Below are 10,386 nucleotides of genomic sequence, written 5' to 3' on the forward strand. Positions count from 1 at the left end.
TACATTTTTGCAAAGTCTTGCTGCAGAGATAAATGTCTTTAAAGATTATTTGTAAAATAGTCCTTGGAAACAAATGGCAGTCCTTTGTTCCCCATATTTGGTCATAGCTTCCAAGCTACCCCCCTAAGTTGCAGGGTCATAATGGAGATCTCCTCTGAAACCTCCTGTAGAAATCACAACGACGTACGACTTTCTTTTCACATATCCTTGTCCTTGAAATTCCATTGTCAGTGGGCTCCCCTAGACTAGATTCTGTCCAACCTAATAATTATTGATTGGGGTATTAGAATACACTGAGAGAGGCCCACCTGTTGGTAGCAACCCCCCAAGCAGAAACCTGTTTTTCAACTTTCAAAATCCAGCCAATATAGCTTAAAACCTTTATTTTCTTATATTAGGTCCAGAATTAAAACAAGTCTGTTGAATAAAATAACCCATGAGTGTCTTCTCACCAGCAACAAACCCCTTCACATTGCTAGAAAATGGCAGGCTTTCATTCAACAGTTTACTGTTTAAACACAGGCATTTTTCTCCTTTAGTCTTGCAAAGCCCATTTTATTTACACGTGGTGCAAACTGGCAATTCTTTTTAAATTCGATTTTGCATCTCCATCAGATTCCAACTCTGTCCTGCAGCCATAGTTATTTTCCTGAGTGCAGGGGTTTTGGTTGAAGCACAGATGTATTGAAATTGACATGGCCCAGATAGATGAACTTCCCTTGAACTACTGATCTTTGATACTTTGTGAAGAAAATGAACGTGTTTTCCCGTGCGGGTAAAAATGTGGTTCCTTGTGGATTTTCCTCAGAGTTGGTTTGACAGGGCATGTCATTGAGAAATCATGCCTGGTTTTGCTGAAGCACAAGGAGATATACTGGGCATGGCTGGGTCTTATTAATCACAGTGGTTTAAGGAAGGACAGATGGAAATAGCGTCACAGCAGCATTTTTTTAAAGGTGAACAAGTTTCCTTTTTAAAAGGGTTTTGGGCTTTGCAGCAAAGCAACTCTGCTATTTCACTTGATTCCTTTTGTATATGTCCGAACGCATTGGCACGCTCCCTCAGTGTGTCGCCTGGTTCCATCCTGCCCGATGTATGCTTGTCAGGAGGGTGCAGCCATCTTTTTCTTGTTGTTGCTACAAAGCTCAGTTTTGAGGCCATGGCACTCACAGGAGCCAGCGCAGCCATATTGCTGTTTCTGCACAAATGCAGCTTGGTGATGTGGGGAAATAGTGTTGAGTGGGTCAATATATCCCACGGCTACCAAGTTCCATTGGGATCAGGAGGCTGAGAAACAATTTGTAAGGTTAAAGGCAGCATTCACAAAGGCCCCGATTCAATGTCACCCTAATCTCAGAAACAGTTTCAGGTGGAGACTGATGCCTCCACTATGGCCATAGTGGTAATCCTGTCACAGGCAGATGTGGAGGGCATTTTAAATCCAGTGGCCTATTTCTCTCACAAAAGGACAGCTTGTGAACAGAAGTATGCCATTATGTATAAGGAACTTCTGGCAATCAAGAAAGCTTTTTTTGGAATTACGTCATTACTTAATGGGAGCCCGGCGTCCAGTACTAGTTATCACTGTTCACAAGAATTTCCAGTATTTAAGATCGGCAAGGACCTTGAGTTCTCAGCAATTATGTTGGGCCCAATTCTTTGAGGAATTTGACTTTGTGGTCACATACAGGCTGGGTAGGAGCAACCGAAAGGCATATGCATTGTCCAGGCAGGAAAATCTGGGAGGGCAGTGTCAAGTGGAACAAAGTATCATTCCAGTGGAGAAGATTGTGGGTGCAGTGACTCAGGAGGTCCTTGGAGATATGTCATAACCTTTCAAAGAATGGGTGGACAGAGTGGGTGAAGAGGGGCAAGGCCAGAGTCATACGAAAGGGTCTACATCATCAAGAGGGTAAGTTGTTTATCCCCACTGAGTCATTGAGGAAAAAGGCCTTGTTTTGATGCCATAATTCCCCCATGGCTGGTCAAGTGGGCATCAAGAAAACTTAAGAAATGGTGCAACAGTATTTTTGGTGGGAGGGGTGGGCCTCCCAGGTACAGGTATATGTCGCAGGTTGTGAGACTTGTATACAGTCTAAGGCAGATCATTTGAAGAAAGCTGGGTTGCTGCAGCCATTGGCCACTGCCACAGAACCTTGTGGGTGTGTATCCATGGACTTTGTTACTGAGCTGCCCCGAGATGGAGATTGCGATACAATCTTGGTGGTAGTGGACTATTTGACGAAACAAGCTAATTTCATACCGTGTGATGGTATTCCAAGTGCTGGTACCCTGTTGGACTTATTCTTGCAGCATATAGCGAGATTGCATGGATTGCCAAGAACAATAGTATCCGACCGGGGGTCACAATTCACTGCTTGTTTAGGGTGTGCTTTCTGTAAGTTGCTCGGAATCTCCTGCACATTATCCACTAGTTACCATCCCCAGACGGATGGTCAAACTGAAAGAGTAAATCAGACCATGGAGCAATATCTGAGGTGTTTTCTAGCCGAGAGCAAATCTTTGTTGGTTTGGTCTCTTTGGCTGGCAGAGTTCTGTTATAAAAATGCCAAACATGATTCATTGGGAATGTCCCCTTATTTCTGTCTGCATGGCCAAGATTGTCAAATGTTACCAAAGAGGGTTCCAAGGTTTAATAAGATCCTGGCAGTTGAACGCACACGGGAGCTTCTTGAAATACAAGAGAAGGCATGCCAAAATCTGGACAAGGCCAAGGTGGTCTATAAGAGGTAAGAAGATTGGAAAAGATGATCTAGTCCTAAGTATGTGGTGGGAGATTGAGTATGGTTGTCCTCTCAGCACATTAAGTTGTTTGGGTCTCGTAAAGTTTGCCTGCTTCATCGGACCATATCCCGGACCGTATCCCATTGTTCAGTGTGTTTCAGATACAGTGGTGCAATTGAGTTTGCCTTCTCATATGAGGAGTCATCCAGTGTTTCATGTTTCTTTGGTTAAACCACCAGCACCTGGTGTGGTGACAAGAAAGGCTCTGGGGGTGATGAACGATGGTCAGGAGGAATTTGAAGTTCAGCACATTCTGGACTCCAAGTGGCATGGAAAATGCTTTGGTATCTGATTTCCTGGGTGGATTGTGGTCCAGAGGACAATTCTTGGGAACCTGTGGAGGCAATGCATGCAGACCATCTGGTAAGACTATGGGCCTCATTACGACCCAGGCGGTAAGTTACCGCCTGGGCCGTGACTTTACCACCATGGCGTAAACTACGTTTACTCCATGGTGGTTGGCGGACTTACCGCCCCATTCCGACCTTGGCGGGGCGGTAAGTCCCCAATCCCCATTTACCCTTCCCCATTCCCATTTTTGCCCCATAGGGCATAATGGGAGTGGGGAAGGCGTTAATTACGCCACCATAAATTACGGTGGCTTAATTAACTCCATGGTCCCTTAGCGCCATGGATTTTAACACCTGCTAAAAGCAGGTGTTAAGTCCGCCATGGCGCTAAGGGACCTCGTACTCAGGCGGTAAGGGTCGGCGCTGTTTACGGCGCCGTAAACCCCTTACCGCCTGAGTTGTAATGAGGGCCTATGTCATTGTTCCCATCTGGGTAAGCCAGGTCCAGGGAATGGCCCTAGAGGAGTGGGTAATGTAAGGAAAAAGGGCTGCAAAGCGGCCTAAAGACAGGGTGCCCATGCAAAAATGGGTCAAAAACTACATTCCCATGAGTCAGTTGGGTTAAGGTTCTCTCTGACGGTAAAAATGTTAGTTATCTCTGGGCAGCTCTTACCAGCACTGTCTATATTGATTGCCTTGTAGATCTTATGTGCAGTAGGGGAGGCAGATTTTGGCGCTGGGGGGGGGGTGGATAACAGGGTAAGCCCAGCACTATCAAGGCAAGCCCAGCCATATCAGGGCAAGTCCAGACCTATTCAGACAAGCCTTGTCCAATTTAGACACACTCTGCCCAAGTACAGTGAGTGAAGTCATATCACAACAAGCTTAGCCCTATCAAGGCAAGGATTCACTTTAATAAACCTGGGCTCACATTGCTAGGGAGAACCTGCTTTCATAGGTCTTGGCTTGGCTTAACTCTTCGGAGCTTGCCTTAATAGTACTGAGCTAGCATTGCAAGTGTTGAGCTTGCCATAGTAGGGATTCAGGAATAGGCTTGCCTTGATAGAAATGGCCTTTCCTTGATAAGGACGGGTTTTCATTAATAGGGCTGTGCTTGCCTTATTAGGAATGGTCTTGCATTAATAGGGCTGGGCTTTCCATGGCAGTGATGGATTTGGCATGATATGGCTGGACTTGCTGTAATAGGGCTGATCTTCCCTTAATATGGCTGAGCTTGCCTTGATAGGGATGAGCTTGCTTTCAAAGGGATGGGCTTTTCTTGATTATTCGGAGCTTACCTTAATAGGACTGAGCTAGCTTTATAAGGGTTGGGCAAGCCTTGGTAGGGATTGAGGAATGGGCTTGCTTGATAGAAATGGCCTTTCCTTAATAAGGATGGGTTTTTATTATTAGGGCTGTGCTTGTCTTATTAGGACTGGGCTTGCATTGATAGGGCTGTGTGTCCCTTGATAGGACTGTGCTTCCCTTGATAGGGCTGAGCATTCCATGGCACAGATGCAGGAGTGGGCTTGACATCAAGGCAATCTGAGCCCTATTAGGTGACCGTAGCCCTGTCCAGGCAAGTCCAGCCATATCAGGGCACATTCAGCACTATTAAGGCAAGCTCAGCCCCATCAAGGTGGCCTAGCTTTATTAAAGTGAATCCAGCATATCAAGGCAAGCCCAGCCCCATCAAGGCAAGCTGAGCCCTATTAGGTGACCGTAGCCCTGTCCAGGCAAGTCCATCCATACTGGGGCACGTTCAGCACTATTAAAGCAAGCTCATTCCCAGCAAGGTGAGCCCAGGTTTATTAAAGGGAATCCAGCCATATCAAGACAAGCCCAGCCCCATCAAGGCAAGGTGAGCCCTATTATGTGACCATAGCCCTGTCCAGGCAAGTCCAGCCATATCAGGGCACATTCAGCACTATTAAGGCAAGCTCAGCCCCAGCAAGGTGAGCCTAGCTTTATTAAAGTGAATCCAGCATATCAAGGCAAGCCCAGCCCCATCAAGGCAAGCTGAGCCCTATTAGGTGACCGTAGCCCTGTCCAGGCAAGTCCATCCATACTGGGGCACGTTCAGCACTATTAAGGTAAGCTCAGCCCCAGCAAGGTGAGCCCAGCTTTATTAAGCCAATCTCAGCTCTATTAAGGGAAGCTGAGCCCCATCAAGGCAAGCAGGGCCCTATTATGTGACCAAAGCCCTATCCAGGCAAGTCCAGTCATATCAGGGCATATTCAGCACAATTAAGGCAAGCTCAGCCCCAGCAAAGTGAGCCCAGCTTTATTATGGCAAGCTCAGCTCTATTAAGGGAAGCTGAGCCCTATTAAGGTGAGCTTAGCCCTATCCAGGCAAGTCCAGACATATCAGGGCACGTCCAGCACTATTAAGGCAAGCTGAGCCCTATTAAGGTGAGCTTAGCCTTATCCAGGCAAAGCCTAGCCTTATCAAGGTGGGACTGCCTTATTGAGGAATCTCTATTACAGCAAGTCCAGTCATATCAAGGCATGACAATCCATAAAAATCCAATCCCAGCCATATTAAGGCAAGACCATCCCTACATCTCAGCTATGGAAATTCCAGTCCCATCAAGGGAAGCCCAGTCCTATCAAGTCAGGTCCACCTCTACAACTGTACCATGGGAAGCCCAGCAGACTGAAGAGAATCCCAGTCTTATTAATGATAGCCTATCCCTATCAAAGCAAGCCCATCATTGTCAAGGAAAGCCCATCTCTGTCAAAGCAACACCATTGCTCATTCCCTACCACGGCAATCCCAAGCCTTTTAATGGTTGCTCAGTCCTATTAGGGAAGCTCAGTCCTTTTAAGGCAATAACATACCAATGAAGGCCAGAACAGCCCTACTGGGCTAGCTCAGGTGTAAGGCAAGCCCAGCAAGCCCAGCCCAAGTAATTTGAGTTTATTGCTTTAATGTGCTTTGTTGGCTTCTAAAAAAGCACCACTGTGTCCTGCCAAAGTCTTATCGGTGCCCCCCAGAAGTGGAAAATGCCTGGCCTTTCCTGAAATCTAAGGCACTTTATAATAAAAATAATAATAATAATAATAATAATAAGGCACATCACAGGGAGGTTATTCTGGAGTATTGAGGAATTATGGAAGTTCTCAATGGTGAGTTGAAGCTAATTCAAGAATTATTCATATATTAATGACTCGTCAATTCCTTGTTGCTCTCTGTTATACTGAGCGTCACGCTGGTGCTGCGTACATGCTCGCTGGGCCTCTTGCTTGGATCTTGAAGCCAGACTGATAACAGGGGACTTGAGAAGTTGATGTAGATAAGAGAACTAACCCAACACCCTACCCTAATTCAGGAAGAGGGGTCAGTGCTGAGTTGATTCCCAACATCATGGGACAGCACTTCCCTAATTTGCATGGTATTGGAACAGTGCAGGCACTGACAGCGCAGGCCACAGCGAATACGATGATGCAAGTAGGCAGATGGTCACTTGGGTTGAGCCAGAGGAAAACGATGGGCACAACCCATAAGGGCTCCACAGGTGCATCAACAGATGGAGGAGGAAGGCTAGGTGGGTACACCAGGCAGACAGATAACCAGACAAAAGACTGGCTGGCAGGCAAGAGGGATCCCCATGACAAACAGGGAAAAGGCAGAATAAGAGGATCAAGGCAGGCAGTTAGAGCAAAGGGGAATCAGGGGAGAAAGTTGGCCAGGAATCAAGGGGGAGCATGAAGGCAAGATAAAGGCAGGTGACAAGCAGGGCAAGGCAAAAGGCAGGATCCAAGCAGGGCAAGGCAAAACAAGGAACACAAGGAGCATAAAGGTGCGGTAAACGGACTAGCCAGGAAACGCTTTGGGACACACAGAGCCAACCAGTTCAGTTCCTGAAATAGTGCTGCAGGACAAAAGCAAGACTTGAAGGGCAAGCGGATGCAACTGTGTAACCCTCAGTACTGCGCATGCGTGGAACAACGAACACAGCTGTCAGTGCACACGCAGTGCAGAGATGATGGCAGCTCCCCAATGAGTGGAACACTGCAGGGTACCGTTGCAGAAAAAACCCATTGTGGATACATGTGCCAGGATGGGACCCTCGAAGCCCCCAGTTGCCACACAAGATGGCAGGTAAGTGGGATGACACTATGCCCCCTCCCAGGAAGGCCCGGAGCCCTGGACTTCCCCGGGTACCTGCAGAAGAATGTGTTGACCAGGCATGGTGCATGTACATTGGAGCAAGGCTCCCAAGAGCGATCAATGGCAGGATAGCCCTTCCAATCAACCAGATATTGAAGCACTCCACGCCGGATTTGCGAGTCACAGATCTCTTTTACATGAAATTCCGGGACACCCTGCAGGAACGGCCATGGGCATCATTTGACATGGATTTAAAAGGGATACATGAAAGACCGGATGCACCCGACAGGACGTGGGTAATAGTAGGCGAAAAGCGACTAAGGACACCCATTTGATGATCTTAAAAGGACCGAAAAAGCTGTGAGCCAGCTTAGTGGGGTATTCTTGACTGGCAAATTCTTAGTGGAAAGCCAAACCTGGTCTCCCACCTGAAACAAGGGCTCTGGTGTACGTCTCCTTTCTGCCTGTACGCTCATGCAATCCTGTGCATCTGCCAAGGCCACATTGGCCTTTAGATGTTGCTCCTGAATCCGAGCCACCACAATGTCCGCAGCCGCAATGGGACTGGGCATTACTGGCCATAGAGGATGTAGTTTCGTATTTTGCCCAGTGGAGAAGTAGAGCAAACTCAGGCTAGTGGTTGAATGTATGGCATTATTGGATGCCACTTCTGCCATACCCAGTTGACGGTACCAATTGTCTTGGGTGGCATTTGCATAGCATCACCGATACTGCTCCGGGGTCTGATTGGTGCGCTCGGTCTACCCGTTGGTTTGGGGATGATAGCTGGAGCTTAATGCCCACTGGATACCTAGTTGTTTGCACAATTGAATCCAGAAGTTGGAAAGAAACTAAGAGCTCCGGTCAGACAGCATCTTCTCGGGTAAGCCATGCAGACAATAGACATTGTGTAAAAATACCTATGCTGTCTGGGTTGCGGTAGGAATGGAAACCAGGGGTATGAAGTGTTTGGTCTTTGTAAAGCGGTCCACCACCACCTTAATACAAGTGTGGCCGTCAGATTTAGGAAGTTCAATGATGTAATTCATGGCAACTTTGTGCCAGGGAAATGGTGGAATTACGGTGGGTTGTAATAATCCAAATGGACATTTGCGGCTGGTCTTATTCTGGTTACAGACCGGACAAGTACTCATGTAGTCGCGTACTTGGTCTGCCTATCCTGACCTGCAAAACTGTCAGCCTATTAACTCTTTTGTGGCCTTCACCCCACGGTGTCCACTCATCTTGGCATCATGGAAACTGTGTTATACCACAGAACGAAGAGCTGTCGTCGTTATGTAAAGCCAACCCCGAAAGAACAGCAATCCATTCCTTTCGGTAACGTCAGACATTTGTAGAAGATCAGAATTCCATAGGTCTGTTGCTGTTTCTCATAGGAAGGTCTGTAGGTATGGTTATACCCGACACATGAAGTGTTTTGGGGAGAGAATCAGCGTTTTGTTCTCTTGTATCACTGGTACGGACTCCAAGGAATGTGACAGGGCATCAGCTTTCTGATTCCTTTCACAGGGGCTGTAAATCACTTTGAAGTCAAAATGGGAAAAGATGAAGGCTCAACAGGCTTGTCTGGACTTTCGGCAATGCAAGAACCATAAATGCTGCAGGTTCTTATGGTCGGTTCGTACCTCCATGATAAATTGACCCCCAAGGAGATGATGACACCATTGCACGAATGCAGATTTTAAAGCTAATAGTTCCGTTTTCATGAATAATAGGCAATGGGAATGTACAGTTCGCGTCTTCTGGATGGGTTGCAGCAATACTGCCTCGAAGGCAACATTGGAAGCGTTGGTTTCCACTATGAACTGTACTACTTCATTGGGATGGCATAAGATGGTGCAGACATGAATGTAGCCTTAAAATATTCAAAATCCATCCGGGCTCCATCTCCCCAAAGAAAATGCACCTTGATACTGGTCAGAGCGGTCAGTATTGAGGCCGACTGGGAAAGCTTTCATTGTTGAATGGTTTGGACCTTATTATGAACCATTTGAATATCGACATTGCTGATAATGTATCCCAGGAATTCCATCCGTTCCTGGTGAAAAAGACATTTCTCAGGTTTGGCTAATAAATGGTTCTGGGGCAATCTTTGCAGGACTTGCTTGACATGTAATACGTGATGTTGAAGGGAAACCAAAAAAAAAAAATGTCACCCAATAGACTCAGATGGTTAAACCAATAATATCGGAGAAGATGTCTGTGAAACACTGTAAGAAGGCCAGGACATTACACAGTTGGGCACAACCAAAAAGGGCTCCACAGGTAACCTGGCAGATGGAGGAGGCAGGCTAGGTGGGTACCGCAGTCAGAAAGGCATATAACCAAACATAAGACTGCCCTGGCAGGCAAGAGGGTATCCCCAGGACAAACGGGGAACAGGCAGAATAAGAGGATCAAGGCAGGTACTCAGAGCAAAGGGGTAAACAGGGGAAAATGCTTGCTAGGAATCAATAGGGAGGCGCAGGAAGGCAAGGGAAAAGACAGGAGACATCCAGGGCAAGGCAAGAGACATCCAGGGCAAGGCAAAAGAAAGGAGCCGAGCAGGGCAAGGCAAAACAAGGAACACAAGGAGCGTAAAGGTGCAGCAAACGGACTAGCCAGGAACCACGTTCGCTGAGCCAACTGGCTTGGTTCCTGAAATAGAGCTGAGGGGCGAAATCGAGGCTTGGAGGGCAAGCGGAAGCAACCGTGTAGAACTCAGAACTGTGCATGTGCAGAACGACGAACACAGCCATCTGCGCATGCGCAGTGCCGAGATGATGGTGCCGCCCAGATGAGTGGAACCCCACAGGGTACTGTTGCGGATAAACCGTCATCGCAGATACATGCACCAGAATGGGACCCTGCAAGCCCACAGTCACCACACGGGACAGCCATTAAGTGGCATGAGACTCTCTTAATCTCTTAAAGATAGGAAGTACTTTTAGAATAAGATAATGAATATTGCTTCTTAAAGGATTTACATATTATACAGGCATGAAATTCGATAGTAAATAAAGAAATAGAGATGTTGGACTTTATGTTATCCTAAACCTTTTAAACAAACAAAAAATAATGTTGGGATCTTTCAAAGTTGGCCTTTCTGTACTGCAGAAAGGTATTTCACACTTCACATTGACATTTCTATGCAGAATGAGGCTGGGATATGAGCTG

At 46.9% G+C, this 10,386-nt stretch overlaps 1 protein-coding gene across 1 annotated transcript in view; it reads right to left on the reverse strand.

Moving 5' to 3' along the window:
• LOC138498495 (zinc finger protein 850-like) overlaps positions 1–10,386 on the reverse strand; it is a gene marked incomplete in the record, with an annotated part of 1,369,857 nt that overhangs the window by 1,331,209 nt on the left and 28,262 nt on the right.

The sequence above is a fragment of the Ambystoma mexicanum genome, chromosome 5q (assembly GCF_040938575.1).
Source record: "Ambystoma mexicanum isolate Mex_15411 chromosome 5q, UKY_AmexF1_1, whole genome shotgun sequence".
NCBI lineage: Eukaryota > Metazoa > Chordata > Amphibia > Caudata > Ambystomatidae > Ambystoma > Ambystoma mexicanum.